Below are 17,902 nucleotides of genomic sequence, written 5' to 3' on the forward strand. Positions count from 1 at the left end.
ATGCAGCTTCCAAAAAAAAGGGGCACAATCCCTCCTGCAAAGGCTGGTGATGTGATTTCTCCTTCTTTCTCCAATTATTGTCCCTGTGTAGCTGGCTCCATTTTAAACAAAGCGATCCCCACATCTGGAGTGCATGGCTCAAACTTGTCTTTTTATTCAACTAAAGAATGCTAATAAAGCTTTCTTTTCAAAGTAGCTGTTTTTAATATGAATACTCATTAGTTATGCAGTTAATAATAATTCAGAGAAGCAAGTATTACACTAAGTCCTAATGGCTTCTTAAATATTACAATCATATTGATATATAAATATAATGCTATTATGACATAATTAATATTAATTTTTAAAATAAATAGTGGACATCATTAAGGAAGGATTTGAATGCCACAGGAGTATCTCTAGCCTGATGCAATCAACAAAGTAATAGTCATAATTTTGAAGACTAGATTCCCTTACTTCAACAAGTGAGTAAAAGACATTCTTCTGATATTATTCTGCTTCCATTAGTTGAGTTTGTCTTATGAGCCCTTCAAAACAGTTTGTAAAATGATAAGTTCAAAAATAAAAGAATTCTGAAGTCATTTCTTTATAAGATGAGCTAATGCACTCATGGTAATCCTAGGAAAATTGATTATTTTCTTGAAGTTGATTAAAATTTAAAAGTCTTATGTTGTATTAAATGGTTATCTCTTAAATTGAGAAATTTACATTCTAGACATTTTGGGAAAGTAATGAAATTTTTCATAACTTGTTGTTGGCTCCTACAGTTAGAAAGTTCCGCTAATATGTAAGGACTGTTCACAGAAGCTTTAGTTTCCTGTTCCATAAAATTGAGCTTCCTCTCTTTACCTTTTGGAACCTAGAATATGATCCTTGAGGATTTTCATGAATATGTAAGATTGCTAAGGAAAGGAAATAGTGTAACATGAGAAGACAAAGCAATAGTACCATCAAAGTAGACCCTTGCCTTTTGAGCTTAGCTGTAGAATTTACTAAAATCTGTTTATGGCCTGCATGTCTGGACTATCTTACCATTTAATTTTTTTTTTTAATTTTTCACAGGCAGAGTTAGAAAGTGAGAGAGAGAGAGAGAGACAGAGAGAAAGGTCTAACTTCCGTTGGTTCATCCCCCCAAATGGCTGTTCCGGCTGGCACACTGTGCTGATCCAAAGCCAGGAGCCAGGTGCCTCCTCCTGGTCTCCTATGCAGGTGCAGGGTCCAAGCACTTGGGCCATCCTCCACTGCCTTCCCGGGCCACAGCAGAGAGCTGGACTGGAAGAGGACTAGAAAGCGGTGCCCCAACTGGGACTAGAACCTGGGGTGCCGGCACCACAGGAGGAGGATTAGCCTAGTGAGCCATGGTGCCAGCCTTACCATTAATCTTTAAAGTACAGGATGTCTTTGAGACACTGTCCTGATGAGCTCATGAGGCAAACTTACATTATAGGTAAATATTATCATTGAGAATGTTCTTCCAACACCCACTCTGTGTATGTTTGAGTGTTAAAGATTTATGAGAATTGCATGATTATTCATTTTTCTGAACAGAAATCTATGTTTCTCCTAATTTGAAAAAAAACTTTTTTCTTATAACAAATTAAATACCTATATTAAGGCTTTCCCCTGAAATATTGAATTTTATTTGTGAATATTAAAGTGTAAGCTTTACCTATGATTTATTTATTGTGATAAATACATATGCTATATTTATTTTTCAATGCATATGCATTTAAACCCAGTGGATATGTGGATAATACTATATAAGAATTTCATTTAATGTGGCAAATACATTTTGAAGTAAGCACTTGAACACAGTGAATATAGTAATTGAGAATAATGGAATATAAAGAGAAAACACCATTGAAATAAATTACTACCTTCAAAAGGAAGGATGGACACAGATTGGCTAACTTGTTCATCATTTTTTCATATTCTGGACTTTAGTTGTATGTCAGTGTGATTTTTTTAAGTGAAAAATCCTGGCAACCTTGCCAAATTTGTTATTAGATATAATTTTGAATTATACAACTCTTCATTATAAAACCTTATCATGTTCCATGCAGTACTCTTTTTTCATGTGACATTGTTTTATAGCTAAGTATATAACAGAGCTCTTTCAAAATAAAGGCATTAAAATATAATCAAGTAAGGAACAGTATCTCTAACACTCCAGGCCTTCACTGCCATGAACTTTACCAAGTTTGACATACCTCCTCACACTTAAGTCTTCTGTGTTGTAGAGGAGCCTCTCCCTCAATTGAGGGATAGTATATTCCAGAGTAGAAGGAGTTGGTTGTGTAAGTATATGAGAGAGATGCGAATAGAGAACGGATGTCACTTAATCTAATATAAGAGTTGGAATAAAGTACAACCGTGTTGTGAAAATATGTTTTCAATATGCCATAGACACTTCTCAGATGACATTCCATATTTATTTATGGGACAGCTTGTAAAGTGATTGCCTGGATATTATCACATTTGGCCATTTAAGGAATCTATGAAGCTGGCAATATATAGAAAATAGAGGGATTACAACTGTTAGGTAGCAAACAAAATGACAAGGCTGTTGCCATTTTCATTCCCATAGCTATCACCACACAATAGAGCTGCAGGGCAGATTAATTATGCTGTGTGGCTACTAACAGGGAGTTTAATCATAAAAACATTCTTATTCATGTTTAGTGTTTTGCAGTAGGGAAGATTCCCCTTGATATTGTAATTAATATTAGGTATAAAGTAGGAAAACTTATCTTTAGGAATGCCACAGTACATGCGTAGAAACACACAAAACTTGACTACTCAAAAATACCCATGCACACTACCCAGAAGACAAGATGTGTTTGTGTATTCCTGTGGCAACTTCCCTTCTGTTCACCCCATGTAAGACAGCTCTTTTCTAGAGAGCAGGTACTTGTACGCTTCAGCTACATTGTACAGTGCTTCAAAGTGTGGTCAAGTGAGATTTGAGCAAGGCTTCTTTTGAGTTGAGTCTTGCCAATTTGGATTCTCTATTACTTCCAAAGCTGAGTTGCCAATCCCTTAAGTAACACCAGTGTAGAATTATTATAAATGATTCCAATATCTATCCTGAAAGAAACATGTTCTTACAATCAGGAGAAATGTGTAGTTTCTTCCCACTGGTGTGAAACCATTTCTCTACTTTTACATTCTAATATTGAGATCTCAAAGGGAAGTTCTTTGTGCTATAATTTTTTCTATGCTTTGGGATGGACATATCTATTATTTAATTTAAAGAACAAAACATTTGGATGTGGTGATCATTGCTGGATATCCCAATAATCTATGAGTAGCAATTGTTAATGCATGTACACTTGTGTTACATATGATTGAAAAGAAATATATTTCACTATGTACAACAGTGCTGAGGATTTTCTTTGTATACCATGGCTTCAGCAGAGCAATTTATATATTTCAATGGGTTCTTTGTCAGATCAACACAGCAAGAAATATAAATAATGAATCAGAAAAATGTTCTGAGCATTACAGTTGAACTTTAGAATACCACTCTATGTGGAGGGTGGGACTTATGCCCCAAGATGGAGACCCACCATGGGAACTTCCACCCTCATAGTAAGATGGGCAACAGACTCCACCCCAAGGTGGTGGCCCCCATGACCAACCACATACTACATGGCTGATTAATAGAGCAATGTATATTAAATCATATTTTATTATATTAGCTTGTTACTTTCACCTCTGAGCTGGATTTTATTATGTTAGTTTGTTGTTTTCACCTCTGAATGAGATTTTACAATGTTATTTCCTTATTTTTCTCTCTGAGTGTGATTTTATACATTAAGCTCTATAATAGGTATAGTACTGAGATGTCACATTAAGTGTTAAGGTAGATGATCAGAGATATAACTGGGCCAAAGCTTAGCCCTATTTACCTCCTGTCTCCCCAGGTTCCAAGGTGATTTTAAAAGAATTTATTTATTTATTTGACAGGTAGAGTTACAAACAGTGAGAGAGTCAGACAGAATGGTCTTCCATCCAATGGTTCACCTCCCAAATGGCCACAACAGCTGGAGCTACACTGATCCAAAGCCAGGAGTCAGGTGCCTCCTCCTGGTCTCCCATGCAGTGCAAGGGCCCAAGCACCTGGGCCATCCTCCATTGCTTTTTCTGGGCCACAGCAGAGAGCTGGACTGGAAGAGGAGCAACCAGGACTAGACCTGGTGTCCATATGGGATGCTGGCTCCGCAGGCAAAGGATTAGCCTAGTGCACCACAGCGCTGGCCCCACAAGGTGATTTAGCTATGGATAGTTCTACATCTGCTCCTTTGGAGACTCCATGACAGATCTACACTTAATAATTGGGAGGCCCTTCGACTAGAAGGATTAAGAAATTATAGCTAATACAATGTATCCATGTAATATGCTTAAGAATAAAATAATTAAGCTCATGAAGACCTGTGTCTGTTTTTATTTTCTCAGGTCCTACAGAGACTGTAAAGCTGTATAGCTCTGCATACATTCCTACAGACTTACTTCTAAGGGTACAGTTTAAAACTTGATATGGGATCGCAAATCCCCTCGGGCTAGATGGTAATGCTAACATCTTAAGTTTTAAAGTGATCCTGTCTATAAGATTAAGTATTAACTTCTAATAGAAAATAAAATTAAAGAGGAGTGAATGCTCCAATATGGGAGGGAGTCCTTACAGCAGACTCATAGAGTGGCAATCTCCTTAAGTAACACTCAGTGACCTCAGAATCACCCCTGAAGGCATTCTGGTCTGGCTAGAAAGCCCACAAGAGCATTTCAGGCATGGAAATCCAGGGCACTCGTGGAAAAAGTGTCCCTATGTGGAGAACCTCTCTGGGTGAGAACCCAGTGGAAAGGAGTGGTCATCAAAGTAGAATGTACTTTTCTCCCGAGGGAGGAGAGGACTTCCACTTTGCTTATGGCCTTGTCTGAATACTGATGGAGTTTGTGAAACTCAAAAGGCTTCCATGGCCTAGGCAGCTTATGTCAAGAGCCTCGGGTGATCACTGATGTCACACATAAGAGTGTTAATTGTTAAATTAACAACAGGAATCACTGTGTACTAACTTCCCATGTAGGACCTCTGTTCTCAAAAGAGCTACAGTATTAACATTAATGGTAAAACTTAACTCCAAAAATTTACTTTGTGCTATTGTGTGATATTATGCATCATAAGTTCTAGTTGTGGCTAAGTGTCAAGCTCCAATGCCTGTATTCTTAGGTATTTATTTAAAGTTTATTAAGTGCCTCAAATGTAAAATCTTGGATACATGTCTTTCTGTGAAATTTCTGTCTCATATGTTTTAACATAGGGTCAGCTATTTAAAGGCAGCTGAGGAGATTTCTGAGAATGATGAAATTCTGTGGAATTTGGATTCCAAGATTTGAATTCCAAGCTTTTGTATACAGCTTTAAAGAGGCCCTGATGCAGACTCTGTACTGAAAAGTGTAGCTACAAAAGTTGTTATGGATTCCAGGATTTGGATTCTAAGCCTTGTGTTTGCTTAAAAAGCCTCTGACATAGACACAATGTGCTGGGCATGGGAGCTACAAAAGCTGTTCCAAGGAATCAAGGCGTTTTTAACAAAAACTCCAACATTAACAATTCCTGAGCAAACCATTCATAAGATTCTCTTCAGATCAGTTTCAGCTTAAATGAAAGGGATCTTACCAGGTGATATTGAGCATGACTACCTCCATTAAATTAGGATTAAACTTCTGCCTCTTAAATATTCACAGGTGAATGCGAAAGACATGCCTGATTATTCCTGTAAGCCAATCAGAGACCTTAGTACCTCTTCAAAGCAATAAGATAAGTAAAGTTTTGCCTTTGTCACATCAAGACTGCTGTACCTTAAGGCAAAAATGCTGTACCTGCATTTCTTCATTATCTCTGGGAACTGTTATTGAGAATAAAGCTACCTAATGAGTTATTCTATTATAATTCTCTATACTCAAGCTAAATGGGTTATAATCTACATAAGGGTAACTTATCACTACCCACTCTCTGGGAATCTGAAAAATATGTTGTTTTCATCTTAAGGGGCACCCCACTTATAATTTTTGTTCCAGTTTTGTTTATGCTAGTCAGCAAACTTTTATGTTTCAGAACTCAACTTCTGGGAGTAACTGACCATGCAGGGGACACAGACATTGGCAATGACCAAGACTGCTCCCACTCACAAAACGAATTTGTTAGATAGGCTATGCGGAGAATTCCAGACCCATAGGCAGAGCCTGCACTATGCCCCCATAAGCAGGAAGCATTTACAGAAGAGATAATTCTACACGTATCAACTTCCCTTAGGATTAAGGGATGAAGTCTCTGAGGGGGAAATGAAGTAGACAGGCATACAGGTTAAAATTGATTAGGCTTGTGAGCTGGAAGACCATGCCTTTGCCACACCCCTGTGTGACCTCATGCCCCTACCTGGCCACATCTGAGCACCCACTGGCCAATCAGGTTAATTAGCCACTCTCCTTTGATAATGGATTAAAAATCTGTGACATAGTGTGTCTATCCCCCCTTTTATTCCTTTTTGTCACCGTGGCCTCTTGCCAGTGGGGGGCTGGCTGTAGCCCTGTGCCTTCAGGGTGTTAGGGTCAGAAAAAGCCCACTGCCCGAGGAACGACTCCAAGAGACTTTTCTCTCATGCAACCAGCAAAGGGTTAAAGATTTATTGATCCAACATGTTGGGGCTCTCTGAACATACAAGGACAGAGGAGCCCCGAGGAACTACAGCATACTGTTTATAAAGGCAAAAACCGCAAAATCGGGAGGGGGGAGAGAATACACGGTTGCTAAGCGGTTGCTAATATCTTACAATCAGCAATTATGATCTTAAGACATAGACAAATCACATCTTCATTATTAGCTCAGGTAACCCAGGTGCAACCTTTTTATTTTTAAGCTTGAGCAATCATGCTAGGGGGTTTTTGTGCATTGCCAAGGGTGATGTAGTGCACTGCTATTGTCTGACTATTTGAGATCATAGTTTCAGACCAGTCTCACGGTGTGTGGGGGGGTGCTTTCCCAGAATGGAGTGTCAAGTGCTCCAAAATGGAGTCCCTACTGTCAAGGTGCTACTTCACTCTGTTTTATTTTCACAGCTGCACCAGGAAGGTTTAAACCTGTAAGCTTAAGCTTAACTTTTTACACCCGCACATATACAATTTTAACTCTTCACAGGGCACATGGCCTTCGGGCCAAGCTGCCCTATGCTTCCTGGCCTGGATGCTCTTCCACGTGGCTGGTTCCTGGTACTTGGTGTGAACGCAGATCTATCTCTCTCCTAGAAATAAAGCCCTCACTCTCCTATGCATCTTTCACACTAAATAAAAGCTTAAAATGTAAAAAAAAAAATAGAATACCACTCTAAATACTAGTGTCTGATCATTAACATCACTTGTGAAAGAAGTAACCCTATTCTCTTAGACTCATCAAACTTCTCTCTTAACGTGTTCTCACTATCCAACATTGTATGACAGCTTTTGAACACCAGGATTTCATTTTTTTTGAAACAGTAAAGTGTTGCAGTCTTGAGTGTGCTGGAACAGGTTAATAGGGGCTTCAGGTAGCCAGTTGTTAAATTTTCTGGAAGTTCAAGAGCTGTTTGATGTCATCTTAGCTTTCAGCTTTGAAATTCCCTGTGTGCAGGGAACATGTTTCATGGAACGTGGCCAATTGTACAAGTCAGAGCAATTTCCCCATTCTGCACCACACAAATTAGTTTTAAATAAAGAGGATTCTGAAATTTCTTTAGTGAGTGATGATCAAAATTCTAGAAGTGTTTTTATGTATGTACCAAAAAACTTGCATACATTTGACTACATTCATCTGTGACAAATGATGATTCAATTTAAAACATTTAAAATATTTAAACTATAAATCTGAGAGGATTTCAAAGGGTTCATGGAAAATGGAATTAAAGTGTAATTTTATTTTGGGGTACAAAAGATTTGGAGCTATGCATGTTGGAAATCTTTAAAGTTCATGAAAATTGCATATTATTTAAAAAGTGTATATAGTTTTTATTTTATTTATTTATTTATTTATTTTGACAGGCAGAGTGGACAGTGAGAGAGAGAGACAGAGAGAAAGGTCTTTCTTTTGCTGTTGATTCACCCTCCAATGGCCACCGTGGCTGGCACGCTGTGGCCGGTGCACTGCACTGATCCGATGGCAGGAGCCAGGTACTTCTCCTGGTCTCCCATGGGGTGCAGGGCCCAAGTACTTGGGCCATCCTCCACTGCACTCCCTGGACACAGCAGAAAGCTGGCCTGGAAGAGGGGCAACTGGAACAGAATCCGGCGCCCTGACTGGGACTAGAACCCGGTGTGCCGGCGCCGCAAGGCGGAGGATTAGCCTACTGAGCCGCGGCGCCGGCCAAAAGTGTATATAGTTTTAAAAGTTCTTCACACTGACATAAACTTATCTTTTTAAAAAACATTTATTTGAGAGGTAGAGGTGTTTATATCAATATATTTAAATTACACTAGGTAGCAATGACAAACATTCAAGTTTATTTTGTATACAATGATTAACAACAAAATTTCTTTTCATATTTCTCTATAGCTAAGGCTGCTCAGAAAGATATTTTAAATATAGTGAGTTTCAAATGTAGGCTTACTTTCTTCAGATTAGGAAGTTATCATGCATTTAAAATAAATGCTACTGAACATAAATTACAAAGAAAGAGTACATTTTCAGATTATACTTTTACTTTTTTTTTAAAGATTTATACATTTACTTGAGAAGCAGAGTTACAGAGAGAGAGGTCTTCCATTGCTGGTTCACTCCCCAAATGCCTGTAATGGCTGGAGATGGGCAGATCCGAAGCCAGGAGCTTCTTCCAGGTCTCCCATGCAAGTGCAGAGGCCCAAGCACTTGGGCCATCTTCTGCTGCCTTCCCAGGCCACAGAGAGCTTGATTGGAAGTGGAGCAGCTGGGATATGAACTGGTGTTTTGGGATGCTGGTGCTGCAGAAGGAGACTGTGTCACAACCCCACAAACTTATCTTTTAATTTCATTCTCCCTGAATTATTTGCACACATACATAAAATATATATAAACATTTTTTAGTTTGACTTACTTTGAAAGTAGATGACAATGTCATTAAATTATATTTAAAAACTGACATGCTTCAGTTTGAGGCGTTTTTAGTAACAGAGCTATAAAAAGATATTATGAGAGAAATAAAAGCACTCAGACCTGCTAAAACACTTTTATTTCTTAAAAAGCAAGCATACTTAACCCTAACTGATGGGCCAAAGGAATTCTGAGCACAGCCAAGTTTTTAAAAATATGTATTAGTAGAAAGAGCATCACCTCCTTTATAAAATGAATTTCATTTTTTAAGAAAAGAAAGATGCATTTTACTAAATGCTACATGTCAAGTGACAGTGAAGTGATTTAAGTGGAATTAAAATACCAGTAAATGTGTCAGTAAAAATTTCAGTTGAGGGGCCAGCATTTTGGTGCGATAGGTTAGGCTGCCACCTGCAAAGCCTGCATTCCATTTGAACCCCAGTTCGAGTCATGGCTGCTCTTCTTCCAGTCCAGCTCCCTGCTAATGTGCCTTAGAAAACAGCAAAAGACAGCCCAAGTCCTTGGGTCCTGCCTGCTCCCCACATGGGAAGCTTGGATGGAGTTCCAGGCTCTTAGCTTTGGTCTGGCCCAACCATTGAGGGGAGTGAACCATTTCCTGAGTGAATCAGCAGATGGAAGATGTCTTTTTCCTTATCTTTCCCTCTCTCTATGTCACTCTACCTTTCAAAAAAACTAAGGTAAATCCTTAAAAATTGTTTTCAGTTAATTAAATCTCACTCATGGTACATTTTATTTGATATTGTCAATAGTAAGTGTTATTACTAAACTTATTTTCTCTCTCCCACATTTGTACTTTAAATTCTCTCAATTTTCTGCTTGCAACAATCATGCATGGATTCTATAGATTAGGAATCTGAACTTGAAAAGAGAATTGGCTTAGAAGACCATGGAAGCGGCAAATTGCAATGATTTTCAACTCAAGTCTTCAGGTGTCAAACCTTCTGCAATTTTCCCCAAGTCATTCTTCTTTTCTGAATCTGTAAATGTTTTAAGCAAAAATATGCCCATTACAAACTGATTTTAACCAGAGTTCTGGTTAATCAGTGCAAAACTTTAAAAGCATGTGCGGCTACTAAGATTTATTTTCTACTCTGACAGTTATTGCCATATGAAACAAATGATGTGCTTCACTCGTGTTTCTGTGTGCTGTGTGTATGCAAGGGTAGGGATGCTGGTAAATAACATTTAGGAACAAATCATGTCCCTTTTTGAGAGTGCCAGCTTACATGTTAAGTACAAGAAAAATATACAATCCCAGTTCATTTCCCCCCTCAGTGTAATGAAATGCTATCTTCTATCTAGTATATAATTCTAAAAACTTATCAAATATTTCAAAAGTTATGAGCCATGATATATGACATATGAAAAAATCAAAGTATAGGTTTGGATGGAGTGCCTTGATCCAATACACAATCAGTACCCTTGGATTATCTGCAAGGTGAAATCTTCAGATTCACATAAACTTACTTACATTCACATAAACTTACTCATATGCCATTTGGGAGAAATTAGAAGTAGGTGTAGAAATTTTTTTGTATCTAATCTAAAATTTGGCTTTTAAAAATATATCAGATTTCAGTTAAAGCTACTGTCCTAGAAAATTTGTTTACCATAATATTCAGTTTAGTCTCTGAAATGCATACATAATAACAGAATTAAAATTCCTGTTTAAAATTTTTATTTATTTGTTTATTTGAAAGGTAAAGAGAAAGAGACTTACCATTTGTTGATACACTTACAAATGCCTACAGTAGCCATGGCTGGATCAAACCAAATTCTCAAGTTAGGAATTTAAACTCCATCTCCCATGTAGGAGACAGGGCCCCAAGCACATGGGACTGCCTCCCAGCATAGGAGTCAGAAGAAGCTGAAATTGGAGGCAGCGCCAGGTCTTGAACTCAAGCCCTCCAATATGCAATGTGGGTGTCCCAAGCAGCTTCTTAACTGCTTAACAAAATACCCACTTCATGGTATTATCATTGCTATTTCCCATAAATTGATTTAGCAAAGAAAAAGGTTATGTATCCCAAAGTATTAACCCTTAACGCATGATAGCTTGATAGTACCCCAAGGACTACTATTTATAATTATTTATGGTTAATTTTAGGTGACTTGTATCCAAAACTTGATTGTAAGGTACTTCTAGGTAGGTAGTATATCATATTTATCTGTGTATTTTATAGTACATTGTACAGCAAACTACTCATGATTGTCACATGTCACATACGTCACATATCACACTTTCACCATAGGGTACATGCTATGTGTACACATTTCTAAAAGGGACTATAGTATCAAATGGTATTTAAAAGATACTTTATTTTTGAGTTTCCTATTTCAGCAAGATAGTCAATTCCCCATTCCCACTTTTCCACACACATAAGCCAATCCTATACTCACTGCCTTTCATAGCCTCTTTTGTTCAAGAAATGCACTAGGATCAGTGCCTCTGACCTCACCTTCTCCTTCCTCTTCTAGAAAGGCATTTATGCACCACATGAAAGCCTCTTCTGCTGTTATTCATAATCATTGCTACTGTATCCATTCTGCCTTCACCAGTCTTGTTACCAACCTTCTTTGCTTGTGTACTCTACACAGGCTAGGCCAGCAATTCTTCACATTTTACACTCAGAAATTTGTTGATGATAATTTCATTCCTCTCATAGGATCTCACATTCAGTATTTTTTTTTGATAAGCAGAGTTAGAGAGAGAGAGAGAGAATGGTCTTCTTTCCATTGGTTCACCCCCTAGATGGCTGCTATGGCCGGCACGCTGCACCTGTCTAAAGCCAGGAGCAAGGTACTTCCTCCTAGTCTCCCATGTAGGTCCAGGGCCCAAGGACTTGGGCCATCCTCCACTGCCTTCCCAGGCCACAGCAGAGAGCTGGACTGGAAGAGGAGCAACCAGGACAGAATCCAGCACCCCAACTGGGACTAGAACCCGGGGTGCTGGCACCGCAGGCAGAGGATTAGCCTAGTGAGCCACAGCACTGGCCTCAGTATGTTTTCTAAGTAAATGTCACTTAATGTTTTCTTCTCTCTCTCTCTCCTCCCTCCTGCACACAGCCTCTCCCTACATAAAGTAATAGAAAGAATGATAAAGAAGACAATGGAGATATGATTTACACAGTTTGGGAAGAGGAAGCCTTTCTTTGTCATTTGCATGTTATTTTTCTCAAACATGTTTACATCAGAGCTTCCCTGTTATTTGAGGAAATCATTATGTTGCACAACAAATTGACTTTATTAGAGAGCACTGACTTTCTCTTTGGCTGATTTTACTTTTTTGGAAAGCAAGTACTACTTACTCAATGTGAACAGGATTCTATCTGTGAAGGGTATTTAAGCAGTGTCCTACAAATGGAACTTCTATGATTTTTGACTTCTCATATTGGGGAAGTCCTTTTAGAAAAGCAATCAGAAATGTGTTGCAGAAGATTCACCCAAAGACTATGATCTTTCTTGCCAGTGCGACTGCAATAGGGAATGATCACAAGGCATTTCTTTCCAGCAGCAGATGCAAGCAAACTGCTGTATAATACATGAGCTGGAAACTCAGGTTGTCTCAGATTTTAAGATTATTTTTATATCATTGCTTTTATGTATTGTTTATTTTTATAATTTACAGTTTCTACTGTGAAGGCAAGTCAAATAAATAGGTAGATTATTGACTTTTAATCATCCAGAAATAAAAAATACCTGAGCTATTTGCTTCTCAAACCCTCCAAATGAAGAAAATTATACATCCTAGTAAATAATAAAGGCATAATATTTTAAAGAATGGGCTAAGGAATGTTTTTAGTAAATTTTGTCTTGATTAAAATCATTTAAGAGTACAAGTTATAGTATTTTGTATGTTCTAACATTTAGGCATGATGTGATTCTTCTTAGTAAATCCATGTATCTGTTTACTGGGACTCTTTAAAGGAGAGAAACACACACACACATCCTGACATACATACTCTCACACTCATACACATTCATATACACAGTCACCCATACTTACACACTTACACACACACCCTCACACACACACTCATATACATGCTCACCCATACTTACACAGTCACACACATATCACACGCATACTCTCACAGTCACACATACACACTCACTCATACACACACTCACCCATACACACACTCACTCATACTTAGTCACTCACACACAATTATACTATCTGATATTAGTTAATTGGGCAGACTAGGATTAGTTATATTTCATCAAACTTTCCAAAAAAACCTTTCAGAGGGAAAAAATTCATCTCTGGATGCCACTGGGCCTTGGAAATCATAGCTACACCTTCTGTTTCATTGTGGGCTGGCAGAAAATAACATACAGCTCCTTGTAGGAGCTCAGCTATTTTTCACTGTGAATTAGAACACACTTATCCATTGTGTGAATTCTTTTTTTTTTTTTTTGACAGGCAGAGTGGACAGTGAGAGAGAGAGAGACAGAGAGAAAGGTCTTCCTTTGCTGTTGGTTCACCCTCCAATGGCCACCATGGCTGGCATGCTGCAGCTGGTGCACCATGCTGATCCGATGGCAGGAGCCAGGTATTTCTCCTGGTCTCCCATGGGGTGCAGGGCCCAAGGACTTGGGCCATCCTCCACTGCACTCCCAGGCCACAGCAGAGAGCTGGCCTGGAAGAGGGGCAACTGGGACAGAATCCGGCACCCTGATCGGGACTAGAACCCGGTATGCTGGCCCCGCAAGGTGGAGGATTAGCCTAGTGAGCCGCGGCGCCGGCCCCATTGTGTGAATTCTAAACTTCTTACATTTTAGACTGAGCTCCATTTTAAGAACAAATTTTTCCTATTTTTTAAAAATGTTTTCTAATTCTTCATTGTATTAAATGTATTATTTCCAAATACTAAGGCCTTAGGCTACAGTCCTCTCTTAAAGGTTAGAGTTTACAATTAATTATTGAATCCTACAATATGTGGGCATTTATCTAAATGATTTACTTAATTTAACCATCTTCACATGAATTCTGGGTTAAAGGTCAGGAAACGAAGGAAGTAGGGTTGAACAAGCAGGTGAGCGGCAGAGGTTGTGCTCTTAACATCAGATGAATGTGGCTTCTTGGGTAACCAAGAGTCTGCTTGTGTGTCTTAGTTATCATAGCAATACTTAAGTTATCATAAAAATACTTAGTATCATAATTAAATAGAGGTATTTTCTAATTCTTCTATTTTTAATTTCAAAGATTTATTTATTTATTTGAAAGGCAGAGCTATATAGAGAGGGAGAGAAACTAGAAAAAGGGTCTTCCATCCACAGGTTTAATCCTTGAATGGCCACAATGGCCAGGGCTGAGCCAGGCTGAATTAAGAAGCCTGATCTCCATCTGGGTCTCCCACATGGCGGCAGGGACCCAAGTTCTTGGCTCTACTGCTTTCCAACAAGCTCCCTGCTAATTCTATTGGGAAAGCAGAAGAATGCAGATGGAGTTCTTGACTCTTGGCTTTGGTTGACCCAGCCCAAGACCTTTGTGGTCATTTGGGGAGTGAACCAGTGGGTGGAGGATCTCTCTCTCTGTCTCTCCTTCTCTATCACTTGCTCTGCCTTTTAAATAAATAAATAATGCTTAAAAATGGAGAATCATTCTGTTCATACTTAGACCTCAAGCCTGTGTGTTAAGAACTTACTAAATTTCATATCTAAAATTGTTTTCTAGAGAGGATTTTGTCCATCTTATTATAATATCGTATGATGAGTGGTTATTTACAGTTCATGTTTTGTAAGGAGAAAATTTGACACATCTCCAATTAGGTCATCAGTTGTTTGAAGGCAGATGGGAAAACCAAGGAATGTGTTGTGCATGATGGAGGTGAGAGTATTTTACTGCTTCTGCTCTCCATTTGTCCCAAGACTAGCACAGCACTTGGGAAAGCAGTAACTCAGCCATGATGAATACAGTAAATCACATGATTACATATATTTGAATGAATGAGTTGGTACTAATTTTTTTCAGATCCCAAGAAGGAAATTACAAGTCTGAAGTCAACAGCAAACCCTGGAAGGAAAGGACAGCATTTACCAAGAGCAAATCCAAGGACTAGAAGCAGAATTTGCCCATCACAACTATGTGACTAGACTGAGGAGATACAAGATAGCAGAGAATCTGGATCTCACCAAAAGACAGGTAAAGCTGGGCATTGCCAGGGATTGTTTTCATTGCTTTGGTTCAATAACCCTCTTGTACCATTTTTTAGATATCTGGACTCATTGTTCTTAATTATCAAAAGGAAGAAAGGTGTGCTATTTAATGATTAAGTATTTTTACCCAGCAAAATGAAAAAATCAAAAATCAGTGAGTGATTTTATGGGGGAAAAAACCCTACATTTATTGAGTTTAAAGAAGAATTCTGTGTTCTGCAATAACGTTCTTTCTGTATTTGTTGGTGGTGAGGAGGTGTGTGTGAAAATATTTATTTGACATAATGATGGAATGTGGTGAGGAATTTTGTATCCTTTCAAAATCTCCTATTTGGCATGTTAGAAAGTTGACAACCCCTGAGTAGTTTCCTGTATTGGTCAGAAAAGGGTATGTTATGTTGCGCTAACACATTAGCTTCCAAGCCTCAATGGCATGATACAAAAATGCTCATTTGTTCACTCTCCATACTGAGTCTCCTAAGTCCAGCTTCCAAATAAAAACTCCCAGCATGGTGGCTCTCTGGCATCTCCACACACAATGTCACTGGGAACCGTGGAAGGTGAGAAGTCATTGCGAGTTCATGCACTGGCCCTTGAATGCTTGCATGGCCATGACCCGCATTAATGTTTCAGGTTCAGAAATCGTCAAATGGTGCAACATAGAGGAAATGATGGAATACAAGGGCACGTAGACCACTCATGAATATTTTTGTCCCATTACTCCAAATATTTTTGAAATTGTGCTGGTCTTGGTAATGCAAAATTCTGCTACTAACTCAGAGAACACTTTGGAATTATTAAAAATTTGCGGATCTCAAATAGTAAGACCTAAAGAGTACTATTACATTAATTTTGTATTAATTACTTCCTAGATCCCCTTCTTGAATTTTATTTGGATGACAAATGGTCTCCTCTTATGATGCTCCCAGCACACTCTTTGTAAGGGCTGTGACTTGCCCTGGGAGAATCTAGCCGACTTACGGTTACCAGTTGTTCAGCTTCAGATAAACATTCCTGAAAGTCAAATGCAAAGATCTTTATGGACAGTGCAGTTATTATTGGCACTTGGAGGGCTGGAGTCTCATTTCCTCTTTCACTGTACACACCTCCTCCGGGATCCCACTGGAACCAAGGAAATATCAACAGGGTGCAGACATACGAATGCATATCTTAGGCGAGCAAACTGTTCATCTAATTTCTTAAATCATCTTCTTTCCTCTGTTAATTTTACATCTCAACCCTGTTAGGTTACTTCTGGGTGGGGAAAATGCATAAGGAACACTTTCATGTGTTTTTATACATTGCCAGTTTGTGTTTTATTAATCATGACTAGTACTAACTTATGGAGCATAACATTTCCTTCCCTTGAACTTCACAAAGTTCCATCTATAAGTGTACAGCTTATGGCATGCAAGAAAGCCTGTTCCAAAATCTATATCATCAGACAATAGTTTCACTATGTTTTAATTTCTAAAAAATTGTTTACTTAAAAATTTATATACTTATTTGAGAGGCAGAGAGAAAGAGAGGGGGCATTTGTTTTATTGTTTTTTAATTTCTAAAAAATTATTATTTATTTACTTATTTGAGAGCAGAGAGTGAGAGAGAGAGGGGATACAGCTATTGCTTGCTCATACCCCAAGTGCACATGATGATCCTCGGCTCGGGGCTGAAGCTGGGAGCCAAGAATCCAATCCAGGTCTCCCTTGTGAGTAGTAAGGAACTCGTTGACTGAGGCTACCACAGTGGCATCCCAGGATCTATGTTAGCAGGAAGCTGGAGCCAGGAGCTGAGCTGAACCCAGCATGGAATGCAACCAACCAACATCATAACTGCTAGACCAAAACCTATCCTGTGTTTTTCTCTTGTTTAATTATTTTTTAACTGGGAACAGGACAATAGGCAGGGGGAACCACAAATTTCTGTCATTATAGAGAGACAGTGAACTCCAGGAAAGCTAACTGTGTTTTATATAATACATGAAGGAAGATGGAAATTGGAGTTTGCTTCCAGTGTTCGTAATGATGGCTGTAATACTGAGCCTTCAGTGAAGAACAAAGTAGAAACTCTGTGTTTACTAACCTGGGGATCTTGGTTTTCCCCAGCTATCTAGGCATTCAACAGGTTTCACTTTTGTATGAGTGTAATTCCTTTTGAAAAGTAATTCTATAAGCCTAGTTTGAGAGGTTTTGAAGGTATTTGGATATTTTTTCTTTTTTTTCTTAAATGACTTAACACTATTGAAAAATAATGATATGTAAATATGATATATCTACATATGTACACATACATGCACACACAACTTTATTCACTTCTTTGAAGTCCCTTTTCAATGCCATGATCTTAAGCCAATGCTGTATAATAAACCACTCTACACATTGCTGGATCTTAATGGATACTGAGCTGTAATTCACTCACAATCTTGTGCATCAGATTTGGACTGGAATTACTTGGCCAGTTTTATTGCCAGCAGTACCTGCCTTCCTCATGAATCTGCACTTGGCTGATGGGTTGACTATGAGCTGACTGGGCCTCCACTAAAACAATGCATTTCTGTTGTGTGTGTTTCCATCTTCTACCAGGATAGGCTGGAATCCCAATCTTCAGGTGGTTGTAGAAGCA

The sequence above is a fragment of the Oryctolagus cuniculus genome, chromosome 19, assembly GCF_051225735.1.
Source record: "Oryctolagus cuniculus isolate XC-2025 breed Fujian yellow rabbit chromosome 19, ASM5122573v1, whole genome shotgun sequence".
Taxonomy (NCBI): domain Eukaryota; kingdom Metazoa; phylum Chordata; class Mammalia; order Lagomorpha; family Leporidae; genus Oryctolagus; species Oryctolagus cuniculus.